A 15639-nucleotide genomic window follows, 5' to 3' on the forward strand; every position below is an offset into this window, starting at 1 on the left:
GATTAAAGCATACAATTAGCCATTTCCTTTAAGGTGTGATTCTTCCTTTCAGCTACACCATTTTGTTGTGGAGTATATGGAACAATATGTTACATTTGAATTCCATGCTCAGTGAAAACCTTGATGAATTTGTTGTTAACATATTCTCTACCATTATCAGATCTTAGCTTAAGAATTTGATGTCGAGATGCTTTCTCAACAAAGGCCTTAAAGGCCAAGAACATGTTAAATAATTCACTCTTGAGTTTTAAGAAGTATACCCAAGTGCATCTGGAGAAATCATCAATGAAAGTTAAGAAATATTTGTAGCCAGAGAATGAAACAACTAGAAGTGGACCACATAAATCACTATGCACAAGTTGTAAAGGGGTTGAGGTGTGCCAAGAGGCATGTTTTTCAAAACTATCATGATTATGTTTTCTGAGTACACATCGAGAACAAACACCATCTCTACAAGATACCGTAGGAAGACCTGTCACCATATTTTCTTTACATAGATTTTGAAGGGAGCAATGGTTTAAGTGACCAAATCACTCATGCCAAAGTTTGCTCACTTCATCATTATGAGAAACAAATTCCGAGGGAAGAGTTGATGACCCAAAGTTGTTAAACTTATACAACCTTGTAGAATCATCAACAATGCTAGTAACTAAAATCTGTCTAAGATCTCTTAGGTCCTTAATTACAACATCATGGGGTGAAAATTCAATGATTTTACCTTCACGCGAATGAGGTATTTGATAGATAGATAGAAGATTGCAGGATAAGGTTGGAACACATAATATGTCATTAAGTTGACCATTGTCTAGATGAATAGTTCCAATCCCTACAACACTAAGAGATCTATCATCACCAGCATATATATTTTTGGTGTTACAATCATTTAGAGAAGAAAACATGGCTTTGTTTTTGGCCATGTGATAAGAAGCTCCAGAATCAATGAGCCACTCATGAGAATGAGAAGAAGAAGATACATTTAGTGCATAACTAGACTGAGATGCTTGACAAACACATGCAAAAAGTGCAATTCCTAAAGATGAAGTTGAGGTTGAAGAGTGCTCCAAATGGATGTTATGCTTCTTCATTGTTGCTTCCAAGGCTTCCATCTTCTTAAAGCATTTAGATTCTAAGTGGCCACCTTGATTACAAAAGTTGCTATGTCTATCAGTCTTCTTCCCTTTGTTTTTATTTTTCTTATCATTTTGTTGAAATGAATTTTCATTTTGAGACTAGAATTTCTTAAGACCCTTGTTTGGTTTAGGACCATTCTTTTTAGGATATTGCTTCTTAGGATTCTTTGAATTTGGTTGTTGTTGGGCAGCTAAGGCTTTCTTAGAAGAGTTTCCAAGATTAAGAAGACCAAAATGTAAGAGTTTTTCTTGTTCTATTATTAAAGAATCACAAAAGGCATCAAAAGAGGGGGACTTATAGTCTTTTCCTTGAGAAATAAAGGCTTCTCTAGTAGAATGGAAGGTGGAAACAAATGCAAAGTAGGTTGGTCCCAACTTATTAAGAATGGAATAGATAAGACTACCATATTCTTTCTTAACCTTAACACCTTCCAAGAGAAGTCTAAGGGTATTGAACTTGGACAAAAAATCTTCAATGGAAGAAAAAATATTGGGGTCCAACGTAAGCAACTCATTTTCGAGTCGATGGGCTCTAATTTCATTTTTAATTCCAAAAACTTTAGTGAGTATTTTCAATGCATCATCAGGGGTATCAAGCTCTGCAATATGGAATCTAAGGTCTGGATAAATAGACATCCCTATCAACCCACATGCTTGATCTTACCTATTTTCCCATTTTGTTGCCTTATCTTCATCTTTAGGTTTAGTTTCTTGGCCTGAGGCTATTATGTAAAGACCTTTACTTCTAAGTAGATCCAAAATGTAGGACCACCATTGGAAGTAGTTGGTGTTGTCAAGAATAAATTGGCATGGACTTTAAAATTTAACAGAAATGGAAGTTGTAGATGCTAGAACTAAGTGTTACGATGGAAATATCTTGAAAAATTATGCCGATTAAAAGAAACGGCTTTGAAAACGGCTTCCGGATGAAGACGTTATGACTTTTTGAAGAAAAGTTGTTGAAGATGCCGACTAAGTGCGTGAATGTGTGGAAGTGAATGATAATGTTATATTTAAAAAAATCCCCCCTTTCCAAACTTAATCTAATTAGCTCACTTAAAAAAAAAAAAAATTATGTGATCCACTATTATAAATAAGTGAAAGTCACTTTTACAATGGTACTTTATGAGTTACTCACTAAATTGTAACTTAAATAAAAGATTTATAGACTTTAGAATTATAAGTGACTCACTTTTTATAATGAGTGAGAACACTTTTACATAGAGTAACCTTAAAACATAAGTTATATGTGCTTTTCGAAAAATTAACTCAACAAAAAGAAAGACTTGAACCCAAGACCTCTATTCTCATAAAGTAACTTTGGACCAAGTGAGCTAGTTTAAAAGGTTAGTAATTTTTGGAAAAGAGGAAGGGTTTTTTTTCTTTTAGTCACTGAAGCTTTGGGGTGCGTGCTTACTTGAAAAGCCTTTTTTTTCCTACGAAACAAAAAAAACCACACAACCCTACATGGACATACAAAAAAACCAAACCTTATGGCTTGAAGTTAACTTTTGCCGGAAACTAAATATTTTCCTCAATGTTTATGGTTTTACGAGATCACACTAAGGCGCAGCGAAAAAGAGCATATGCATGAGAAAAATCATTCATTTCTGTTTCTAATTTGCCCAGATCACACAGAGTCACGGGGAAAAGAGCATATGTTGAAATGAAAGGTTTATATCTGGTAATAAAAAACAAAGAGATAAATAAACCGAAATAAATAGAGAATAAATAACTAAAACTGCAAATAAAGATTATATACCTCCAGATATTAAAAATGACATAGCTAGGGCTACCAGAAACCTTTTCACGTGAAACAAAAGGGGTTCCTCACTGGAACAGATGCTCCTAAGACAATAAAGTAGTCCTATCAACCCTAAAGTGAACAGAAATAGTAGATCTAGGAAATGACAGTCAGATGCAGTTGTATCGGCTTCAGATTTGGATCAACAACGATGCGGCCCTCAAATAGCTCTGATACCATGTAGAAATTTACAGGGTAAGTTCCTCAGATAGAAAACCAAAGGAAACCACTCACAAATAGATCACAGATCAATACACTATTATTCTTGACATGGTTAAAACCCTCAAAGAGGGAAACAATCCACGGCCTGAGCCAACGCGACCACTTCAGGCAATTTATTAATTAAAGAAAGAAAAATTACATAAGATTCTCTCATGAATGGTCACCTTACAAATGACCCTCCATGCTCTTTAAATAAAAATCATGGACCAATCGAGTGTTAAGCCATGGATCAAGTGTCGGTAATACCGACGCGAAAATGAACCGTCGGATCACTTCATGTCTAGAACATATCATGACCATTGGATTGTAAGTTACAAAAGTACATAGTAAAGAAACACACTTTACCTAACTCTATACTAGACCAAGTTATACTTAAATATTTCAAATGTGTTGGAACATCCTAACATCCTCATAATAACAAGTACTTGTGTCCATGTATTACATTAGAGGAATATCTCATATTAACTTCTGCAAAAGCCAACCGATTTAGGGATTTCCACGTACCACCCAACCATAGATTTGGTTGAACCAAATATTTCTTTCAACTAACCACCCTCGTGCCATATTCCAAACATGAATATGGGATCCCATGGGATAAACTAAGACATAGTCAAACAGGGAATCTAGAGGTTAAATCACCTCCACCTTCAAGCTACTGTGATCTCACCTAAACTGGTTCCGAGATCATAAAATAAAAACAAGCTTGTATGCCTCAGAATTATTTCACCATACCTTGAGGAATTTTCCTATCTCCGCCCACCTATCGAGTGCTTCCTAGAGAAAACCATCTCCTCCCCAAACCCTTGGGATTTTCCTAAGACCACCTGCCTTGGTTCCTAAATCTTTAGACAATATAAAGCTCAACCAAGAAAGAATATCATCGCACCATGACTATCTAATAAATGGAAAAGCAAGGCAGAAACCACTTTTAAACTAGGAAAAACCCTTACCAATGAAAAAAAATAAACCAAATAAAAAAATTCATGTACCATGCATTCACATCCTAGCAAGGAAATCACACATGTAGCTTATTACCTGCAAGATATTTCTGCTGAAGCTACTGATCCAACCTTCTCCTTACGCTCCATTGTTTTCCTTTTCTTTCTGTTTCCTTTCCTTGGATGCCTTTTCTTGCTTTCTTTCTTTCTCCACTTGGAGCTCTCTCTCTCTCTCTCAATTGATGCAAGCTAAAAATGACAAAACCTATGAATTGTTTCTATGATGCCATTTTATTATTGATGTTCCATTTTTTTTCTCCATTTTCCTTCATTTTCCTCTAATTTCCCTTGCATGCAAATTGGTGTCTCTTCACCTTCCTTTTATCCTATTTTCATTTATTTTCATAGTTAAATTCCAATTATTTCCTCTTTTCCTTTGCAAATTTCCATAACCATTATTAAACCACAAGTGATTCCCACTAATGAGTTTGTAGAACATTTATCTTGGAATACATGTCCCATGACCTTAGTCTTATTTGGCCTTTTATTATCCTTTACTACATGAAACTTTAACCCAATTTTGTTACAAACCCCTCCCCCTTAGGGGAACACCGCCTTTAGTTTTCTATCACACTTATGACCAATAAATCACTAAAAACAAAACATAACTATGGAGTTTTATATCATAGCTCGGTGCATTATTTACAATGACATCCTGCTAAACAAAAAAAAAAAACATGTCACTTATTGGAGATTTATAACACATCTCATTGTGTTGTGTATATATATATATATACACCAAAAATGATTTTCTTGAACCAACAAATAGTGAAGGATACAAATCCTGCATTTGATCATCCATCTCCCATATAGCTCCATCAGGCCCAAAGTGCTTCCACCACACTTTAACTTGCTCTATTGTTTGGTTCCATAGCATCAGTTGTTTCCACTGCATAATGCACTATGGTTCTAGCTGGAAATCTCCCTCTAGTTCCAATAGAAATATAGACCAATCAATCAGATGATCAACATCTTGCACATATCTCTTAAGAATTGAAACATGGAAACCATCATGGACTTTCACTATTGCTAGTAGTGCAAATATGTAGGACACTAGTTCAATCCATTTTAGGATCTAAGAATCCCCACAATACCGAGATGCCAACTTGGCACATGACCCAATCCTCAAGGAACTCCTCTTGGCCTTGATCCACAAGTACACATGCTCCCCAACCTGAAACTCCTTGAATTATTTATGTTGGTTTTCATAACTCTTATATCTATCTTGTGCTACATTCAAATTCCTTTTAATAAATTGCACCTCCTGCTCCATCTCACCCAACATGTCTGGTCCAATAAACAACTCGTTCACTGGATCACTCAAGCTGATAAGAGTATTACAACTTCTCCCACAAGGAGCTTCAAATGGACTCATATTCAAAGACTCCTGATACCCATTATTATATGAAAATTCTACAAGGGGAAGATACTCCTCCCACTTTAGTTGTTGATGCATGACATAGACCCTCAACATGTCCTCAAGAATCCTGTTGACCCTCTCTATCTTTCCATATGTCTATGTATGATAAGCTATACTAAAAGCCAACTTTGTTCCCAACCTTGCAAACAAATCTTTCCAAAACCTATGTTATGTAACTATCTCACAAAATAGAAGAGATAGATGAACGACTTCAAAATAAGCCTCTTCGAGGGGGGAACCTCCTTTACATTACACATATGAATCATTCTTGGATGATACAAATGAAAAAACCTCCTTTCTATATATAGGAGTCTAAGGGGTTACAATATATTTAGAGTCGACATAACAATAATACTGTAAGGGAACAACAATAACAATATTGGGCTTCTATGAGGCACACTAATAACAATATGGGGACAACATTGGCATAACAATAACAATAAGGAGCTACAATGACAATAATAATGGGAGAATACACTAGTATTATAGGGACCTAACTTGCCCCTCTCCTTCAAAAAAGTGTTTTCCTCAACACTTGAGTAGTTCTGGATGCTTCTGTATAAAATTATCATCCTTCCATGTGGAATATTCAGCAGGCAAGTTCTTCCATTTGATGAGATACTCTGAAATTGATTGATTTTGTAGTTGTTGAGTTCTTGTTTCTATGACTGCTTTAGGTTCCAATATGATTTTTCCTTCCTTGTCAAGTTCTCGCAATATTGTTTGAACTGGGAGCTTGTCACCTATAACCTTGTTTGAGCATGAAACATGGAAAATTGGGTGCATTCAGGAAGATGTAGGAAGCTCCAATTTGTATGTCATAGTACCAATATTTTGCAACACCTTGTACGGAGCCTAATACTTTGGTGATAATTTATTATCCTTCCTAGCTTGCTTGAGGGACATTTGTTTGTATGGTTGTAGTCATAGAAATACCCAGTCACCTACATCAAAACGTTTTTTTCTATGATGTTGATCTTCCTTTTGTTTCATTATGTTCTACGCCAAAGTGAGGTTATCCATTAAGAGTTGGAGGACTTTTTGTTGATGCTCGATGTGATATTCCACTTCTTGAACCCTATAATTTTCTCTTAAAGATGATGTGATGGATGCTGGATGATATCCATAAAGTGCCATAAATGGGATCATTTTTTCTGCAGTATGGAAGGAAGTGTTATACCACCATTCAGCAAGAGGCAGCCACTTGACTAATTGTGTTTGCTTATCAGATACAAAGAAACAAAGATATCCTTCCAAACATTTGTTCACTATCTCAATTTTCCCATCAGATTAAGGATGATAAGATGAGCTATGAGCTAACTGACTACCCAGACAAGAAAATAATTCCGTCCAAAAATTTTAAGTGAAAATGGGATCTCTATCGCTTATAATAAGCTTTGGGTTTCCATGTAGCTTTTGAATTGTTTCCATAAATGCAGTAGCAGCTGCACCGGCTTTAAATGGATGAGATAATGAACAAAACTGTGCATACTTGGTAATCCTATAAACTACCACCATGATTACACTCTTTCCTTCAGACTTGGGCAAACCTATGATCAAATGCATTGAAATATCCTCCCAAAGTTGACTTGGAATGGATAAAGGTTGTAACAGACCTGGGGTCTTAATTCTCTCAACTTTATTTTGTTGGAAAACCAAACATTCTGCCAAAAACTTTTGAATATCAAATTTAAGGCCATCCCAAAAAAAGTCCTTCTTAATCATGTGGTAAGTTTTTAAAAATATCGAGTGCCCTCCTAAGAGAGAGGTGTGCAATTCTAGAACAATATTTTATTTGAGTTGGGAATTCTTACAGAGGTATAAGTGATCTTTGTACCATAGCGAATCATTTTTCTAGCTAAATGTATCAAATGTACTGGGATCTTGCTGTAAATTTTGAATGAGCACAAACACTTCTTCGTCATTCTTCTATTCAACCCTTGCTTCATTTATCCAATCTAGTTGGATAATATAAATGGCACAAAGCAATGCTTCCACATCCTCATCCTTTCTTGAGAGTGCACCTGCAACAACATTTTGCTTCCATTTTTTGTAGATGATTTCAAAGTCATAACCCAACATCTTTGTGATCCATTTTTGCTGATCTTCTGAAGATAATATTTGTTCAAAAAAATATTTAATATTATCATGATCCATTTTTATCTTGAAGTGTCTTCCCATTAGGTAAGGTTGACGTTTCTTAACTGCATGTAGTATTTTCAACATTTCCTTCTCATAAATATCTTTGTGTAAATAATTTCCTCTGATTGGATGACTTTCAAAAGCAATGGGTCTTGCTTCCTAAATTAAAACAACACCAATTCCATTTCCTAAGGCATCACATTCCACAATAAAGGTTTTTGTGAAGTCTGGTGTAGCTAAGACTAGTGCTTGGCACATTGCCTCTTTAAGATGTTCAAAGGCCTTTGTTGCTTCTAGAGTCCAAGAAAATGCATCTTTCTTTAGTAATGTTGTTAGAGGTGTTCTTATTCTCCCATAATTATTAACAAACTTGTGATAATACCCTTGTCAACTCGAGAAATCCTTACAAATTCTTTATGGATGTGGGAATTTTCTATTCCTTAATGGTTTTAATTTTGCTAGGGTCTACCGTAACACCTTCACGAGATACAATATGACCTATATATTCCACCTCATGTACTCCAAAGAAACATTTGGAGGTTTTTTCGTATAATTTTTCTCTTCCAATAGTTTGAGCAGCTTGTCAACATGTTGAACATGATCCTTCCAAGCCTTGTTATAGAATAGTATATCATAAAAAAATACTAAAACAAATTTTAAAAGGAGGGGTTTGAAAATGGAATTCATCAAGCCTTGAATTGTAGAAGGTGAATTGGTAAGGCCAAAAGGCATGACCAAAAATTCATAATGACTCGCATGAGTTCTAAATGTTATTTTTGATATGTCTTCAGTCTTCATTATGATTTGATGATGTCCTGAACAAACATCCAACTTGGTGAAGTAAATTTCTCCATGTAATTCATCCAATAATTCATTAATGACAGGAATGGGAAATTTATCTTTAATAGTGAGCTTGTCGAGTTCCATATAATCCGAACACGTGCACCATGATCCATCCTTCTTATGCACCAATACTACTGGAGCAGAGAAATAACTTTGACTAGGTTGAATTATACCAGCCTCTAGAATTTCTCCAACCATATGTTCAATTTCACTCTTTTGGGCATAGGGATATCTATAAGGCCTAATGTTTGGAGGAACACTTCCTGGAATCAAATGAATAGCATGATCATGATCATGAGTAGGTGGGAGGAATTTGGGAGTCACAAATACCTTGGAATGATTATACAAGACTTTTTGGAGATCTGGAGAAATAGATGATTTCAATGTGGGAACCTCTAGTGAACATAATTGTGCAATTATGCCACATTGTTCTTTCTTTAGAAGCTTTGTCATGTTGTTAGAGCTAACTATATTTCCTGGTTTCCCTGCTATACCCCTTAATTCAACTTCCTTTCCTTGCCAAAAAAATTTCAAGAAACGTTCTTGAAAACTAAAAGTTATTGTAACCAAATATTGTAGCCATTAGACTCCTAGAACAACATCAGCACCACCCATTGGAATGGAAATCATTGGACTATTCATTACATATTATCCATTGAAAGCTTAATATTATGGCACTTTCCAGAGAAATTTATGGTTCCTCCATTTTCAACCATCACTTGACACACTGGTGCTAGATATAAGAAGCAATTCAATTCCTTGGTTGTCTTACAATGAATAAAGTTATGGGTACTACCCGAATCAATCAACATTATTACCCTTTTCTTCTTGATATGTCCTTCTATCTTAAGAGTTTGAGGAGTGGTAATTCCTACCAATGCATTACAAGATATGGCCAAATTCATTTCTTCTTTATCTAGGGCTTGTTCCTGGTATATATCCTCTTCTTTTTACATTTCTTGTTCCTTTTCTTCCTGCTCTTCACAATCTATGTAAAATAATTTCTTCTCAGCACACTTATGACCTTTAGTGTATTTTCTATCACAACTGTAACAAAGCCCTTTTTCTCTTTTTTATTCCAATTATTGTGGTTTCAACCTAGTAGGTTGTGGAAGGCTAGGGGCAACAACACTTCCATATTTATAGTTGTGAGTGGTAGGCTTTCTTATTGCCATAATTTTTCTTTCAATTCTTCTTGCCAACATGAATTCTTTCTCCAATGAATTAGGTTCCAAAGGCAAACCTCATGTTGGATGTTATCCTTTAAAGTCCCTATGAACACATCAATCCGATGCTCCTCTAGAATATCTTTTACCCTTATATTCAATTTTTGGAGGTCCTCAATGTGCTCCACCATTGAACCCTTTTGTTTGAGATTTATCAATTGGCTAAAGAAGGTGTTGTTCTTTGTATCCACATAATGTTCTATCATTTCCTTTGTAAAAATTGACCATGTGACAATTTTTTTATGAGAGAAAAGCCATCGAGACCATACAAACTAATTGGGTTTCAAATATAAAGTTGCAATGCGTACCTTTTGTGTGTTTTGCACATTATGGGGATCGAAATATTGGTCCATCTGGAGTATCCAAGTTATGGGATCCTTGCCATCAAACTCCCTATTATCGATATTTGGAACGTGGTGGGTCTTTAATCCAGCATTAGAGTATATGAAATCATGATTAACATTTATTTTGTTCTCGTCATGAGTTTCCTTTACTACCCTTTCTCCATTAGTAAGCATTTCTTGTAGCAACTTTGTCAAATCTATCTTCAAATATTCCAAGTTTCCTTTAATTTTTTCTTCTATACCATCCATCTTAGCTTCCATTCTATTCTTTAAACCATCCATCTTAGCTTTAGTTAGTTTTTGTGAGAGCGAAATTTGTTGCACTTGGTCTCATAATTTTGATATATCATGTTGCATTTCTTCCTCTTCTTCATGTGTCATAGTAGAGCTTTCGGGTTGCTTACTCGGTGTTTCCATTTTATTTCTTTAGGGCATAAACTAATGATAATTTTATTTTCTATTCCATTTTAATTACTTCAAACTAATTTTTTAAACAAAACTTATGCAAACTTTTAAAAAGACTACACACATTTGTTTTGCTTTGTAGGCGCTCGATATAGAATCTGTTGTATCCATGTAATTTAGGATCTATAAGGTCTAAAATTTCTTCTTGTGGTAGCCCTCTGAGTCCTCTTTCCAACCCCACAAGTGTGATCAAGGTTGGATTTTCCAAGAAATATTTATGCCCAATCTCCCACGATGGCCTGATTATAGACTGGTTCAGTAGATCGAACTTGTATGAAGTTCCATGTGTCACTCTTTCGACTTCCATTGCTAAAAATAATACCCAACAAACTAATTTCCATCCTCTTTCTGTCACTTTTTACGAAACTTGAATCTGATGCTCAGAGAGAAAGTTATGATGATTTTCCCAGGGTCACTTGTTTGATATGGAATTTGGGAGCCTGCAAAAACCCTAATGTCCTCGATTCATATCTCTGAAAATATAGCAAGAAACAATATGAAATTTGGACACATTGTTCACGATGATTTATTTTCAAATTAATTTTTTTTAGCTTCTGAAGCTTCATAGAAAAAAGTTATAGCAAAAATTCCATGATGACCTATTTGAAGCAGCGCAACCCTAGAATCTAAAGCTTTGATACCAAATGTTATGTAACCAACTCACAAAATAGAAGAAGAGATAGATCAACGACTTCAAAATAAGCCTCTTCGAGGGCTAAACCTCCTTTACGTTACACCAATGAATAATACTTGGATGATACAAATGACAAAACCTATTTTCCATATATAGGAGTCTAAGGGGTCACAATATAGTCAGAGTTGACATAACAATAATAATGTAAGGGCACAACAATAATAATAGTGGGCTTCTATGGGGCATAATAATAACAATATTGGGATAAAATTGGAACAACAATAACAATAAGGGGATACAATGACAATAATAATGGGGGAATACACTAATATTATAGGGACCTAACATATTACAACTCCTCCCATAAGGAGCTTCAAATGGACTCATCTTCAAGGACTCCTAATACCCATTACTATATGCAAATTATCCCAGGGGAAGATACCCCTTCCACTTCAGTTGTTGATGCATGGCATATACCCTCAACATGTCCTCAAGAATCCTGTTGACCCTCTCTATTTTTCCATATGTCTATGTATGATAAGATATATTGAAATCCAACTTTGTTCCCAACCTTTCAAACAAATACTTCCAAAACCTAGAAGTGAACTTGACAAATCTATTTGATATGATCTTCATAGGAACACCATGCAACCTCAATATCTCCCTAATGAAGATTTAAGCTACCTAAATAGCTAAATTAGTATACTTTACTGCAATGAAGTGAGCTACCTTACCCAACATATCAACCAAAACCATGATGGAATCATGATACTTCGATGTCCTTGAGAAGTGTTATAGACATATTTGGGCACTGCAACCCCAATCACATATGTCCATAAACCAAGGGCTTCTAAGTCCCTAAAAGTGTTGTTTCATACCCTAAAGGAGCAAGGTCAGATGATTACATCATCTCCCAGAAGTTTTCCATGAAAAACCACTCAGAACTGGTCAAAGCAAGACTATACAGACTGCCCAGTGCAAAGGGTGCGATGCATCTCACCTACCACATGAAAAAAGTGCAATTCATACTAGAAAGCCCTTCTGTAGGGTGCGACGAGCGAGAGCAGACAAATGGCACAAGCAGTTTGCTAAGTGGAGAACTTGATAATCTTCTAGAAGTTGCTCATTTGACACTTGCCTCTTTGAGTTCGCCCATGGATGAGTAAGAGATCTAAAATCTCCAAGTGGAACCAAGAACTACCAGAGAGATGACACTAATCAAAATCCTAGAAGCTGACTCACCCCCTTGCAAATATCTATAAATGGATCCCTCATCCCAGAGATCCAGAGGTTGGAATTTGGTAATTTGCAAAGAGGTGTTGTTGGTTTCTCTTTGAAGACATTGTTGGGTGATCTTGCTTTGTGTGAGGTGAAGAGGACTTTCAAGTTGGGAGGATGGCACTGGGTCAGACCAAGTGGTTGTAATCCTCTCTTCTACGACTTTTACTAATAAAGCTATTTGATTTTTCCTCCATATTCTCGTATATCTTTGAATATTGTGTTGATATATGCATTTGTATGGTCAATATACATCTGATCCTATATCGTTTACAGTGAAAGATCTCTATGCTTTGATGGTATTATGCTATTGTGAATCTACAGGTGCTCTTTGAAGTGGGACAAGTAAGGAAGCAGTGGCGAGATTCTCTCAAAGGGGAAAGGAAAAAATCAAGGAACCAAACGGAAGACTGAGGTTGGTACTCTTTGCTTCTTTCTCATCTCTCTCTTGTAAAGGAAAAACAAGTGACTTTAATCTATTTGTTTCTAAGATAACTACCCGTCTTAATGGAACTAGCAACTCTGAATAGACACTAGATTTCCCGATAACAAAATGGTGTCTCCATTGGGGAGCGATTAGTTTGATTTCTCGTCTCTATTTATTTGATTCATAAACCACAGATGGAGCCTGAAGTTAAGCCAACTAGCCTTCGAACTGCATTTGCTATGCAAGTGCAAAGTAGATCAACGCTGCTTTAGTCAATCTCCTGGTTTGTTTATGAACTGAACAATTGACTTACAAACATCCTATGTGCCCTAGAGGTATCTTGAGTAACCTCATTAGATCAGCCCCTGTACTTTGTAGTTACTGACTATCATTTGCTCGGCCTAAATCCCTGAACTAAACTGCAAACTGTGACCAAAAACCAAGTTAAAGTCTCATCCCTAGACCATCGAACCCTGTCTTCTTGGCAATCTGGATGCATCGCACCTCCCGTGTGTAGTAGGTGGGATGCATCCCTATTTCCCTGTGTTACAGGTGCGATGATCAGAAAAGACTAAATCTGCCTCCAGATTTTGGTTTTTTCTTCACTCTCTTCAGTTCTATTCAGGAGTTTTGTTGTCTGTGATCAGTAGACCACTGTTGAAACCCCATTTATTTGCATCATCCAACCTCCATTGTACAAAGAATTGTGAATGCTTTTATGTATTCTGCGCCATTTACAGTTCTCTTTTACAAAGAAGTAGCTTAATCGAAATGTTGTCTTTTGATTTAGAAGTGTCGCAAGTGTCGTTTTAAGTCAAAGAAAAGAATACTTCTCTTTTTGATACTCGATTACATGTTACTCTTGTATTTGATCTAGATTTATAAGTATTTCAAGTGTCGAAAGTAGTTTTCAATTCAAAATCATAAAGTGTCATCTTGTCTCTTTTTCATTTTTTGAAAAGAAAATCGTTAGTACTGTTGCTTTGAAAGAAGAGATAATTCAGATCTGTATTTAGCATTCTTTTTGTCATTCACACATTAAGAAAGAGGAAAACAAATACATGCATGTGCATTTGCATTTAGATTGCTTGTTGATTTTTATTTAGGACAGTGCATCTAGTGTGTGCTCTCTGCTCTATGTTGAAAGGATTTCATTTCTCTTTCCTTAGTAGCTAGGATTTTCATTGCAAAAAGAAGATTAAACGACTGTTTATCATCTTAGATTGCATTTTAGGAATTGTATATCTACATCACGCGGTGAACCTAAAAGGAAAATTTCTTAAGAAAGATCAACTGTAAAATAAATTTAATGAACATAAAAATGCTTTGGAACCTAACGCACAGCATCTAGAAGTCTAGGCTAGAGACATATTCCAACATCGTAAAGCTTGGTAACTATCGCTTTCATCGTAGGTTGGGTGATTCCTCCTCTTTGAGACGATAAGTGCCAGTACGGACTTGTGCTCCCACGTACCGTTGAGTATATATTGGGAGGCCACAGTAGGCTATATCCTTTATCCTTAGGAAGCCATGTCTGCCGCCCTATCGATCACAATGCACTGAACACAGCATTTGGGAAGATTGATTGCTGTACCGCAAAAAGTATTCTGCAGTTTTGCGATTGGTTTGGTAATCCCTGTGTCTAGATTTCCAGAGTAGTCTCTTTCATTCCTTTTCAAACTCCTTAAAGGAAAAGGTCCATCTGAGCACTTGTCACTTCAGGCTCATTAAAAATCGAAGGCGACTAGAGTCATCTTTAGCTTTTTCTAGACTCTTAAAAATTGAAAAAGCAAGTTGTGTCAAAGTGTGTAAAATTCATTTAATTCGGAATAACATTTTTCCCCTCTTATTTTGAGTTGATTGAATAATCCACAATTTTGGAAGAAAGTCAATCAAAACCCCATCGTTCGCAGAGACTAACGAGTCAACCATATTTGACTCCGAAAACGAAACTATTCCGAGCCAAGCGAACTCGTTTAACTGGGTTAAAGTCTCCTGGTTTGTTTGAAACTGGTGTTTCAACGTCCTCTGAGACTCTGGTTACTCCAACCATTTCTGGTATCCCTACCTCTACAGAAGAAGTTCCACAGTTACAAGAGGACATTGGAACTGATCCTCGTGTAACAGTAAACACTTCGATTCATGAACCAGCTCCATCTAGAGATAATTCGGAAGGTGTTACCCCTCCAACATCTATCGTTGCGGAATCTATACCTTCTTTGGCACCAGAACTATTTTACGGACCTGACGGTCTGCCTCTTCCACCGGATTGATTGCCATAGAAGAGATTACGGAGGATCTCCCATCCAGTATTCCATCGGATTTTGGGACTGGGATCCACATATATCCTTCTATTTCAGAAGTTAATACCCCTTCATCGTAAGTTCTTGTAGAATCACTAGGAAGTCTTTTGGATAGACTCGATATGTCTGGACAACCATCGACATCTAGGACCGTGTCATCCGATATAGCGGTATCAGAACCTCCTACCACCACTCTGATGATGTTCGCTGGTATACCATTTGTCCCAACTAGCCCTCGACCGCTAGAAGGAGTCCACCCAAGGACTATTTCAACAGTATGGTCTATTCCTATTTGTTCATTCGGAATAATATCTGGAATCTCTTATGTTTAATCTCAAAAAATTGATACTTCACAACAAATTCAATTTGGTCAGTCTAGTCTCCAAAGGCCAATAATTCCTTT

This window comes from Pinus tabuliformis, chromosome 6 (assembly GCF_031772625.1).
Source record: "Pinus tabuliformis cultivar Carrire ecotype Pingquan chromosome 6, CPIR1, whole genome shotgun sequence".
In the NCBI taxonomy this organism is placed as follows: domain Eukaryota; kingdom Viridiplantae; phylum Streptophyta; class Pinopsida; order Pinales; family Pinaceae; genus Pinus; species Pinus tabuliformis.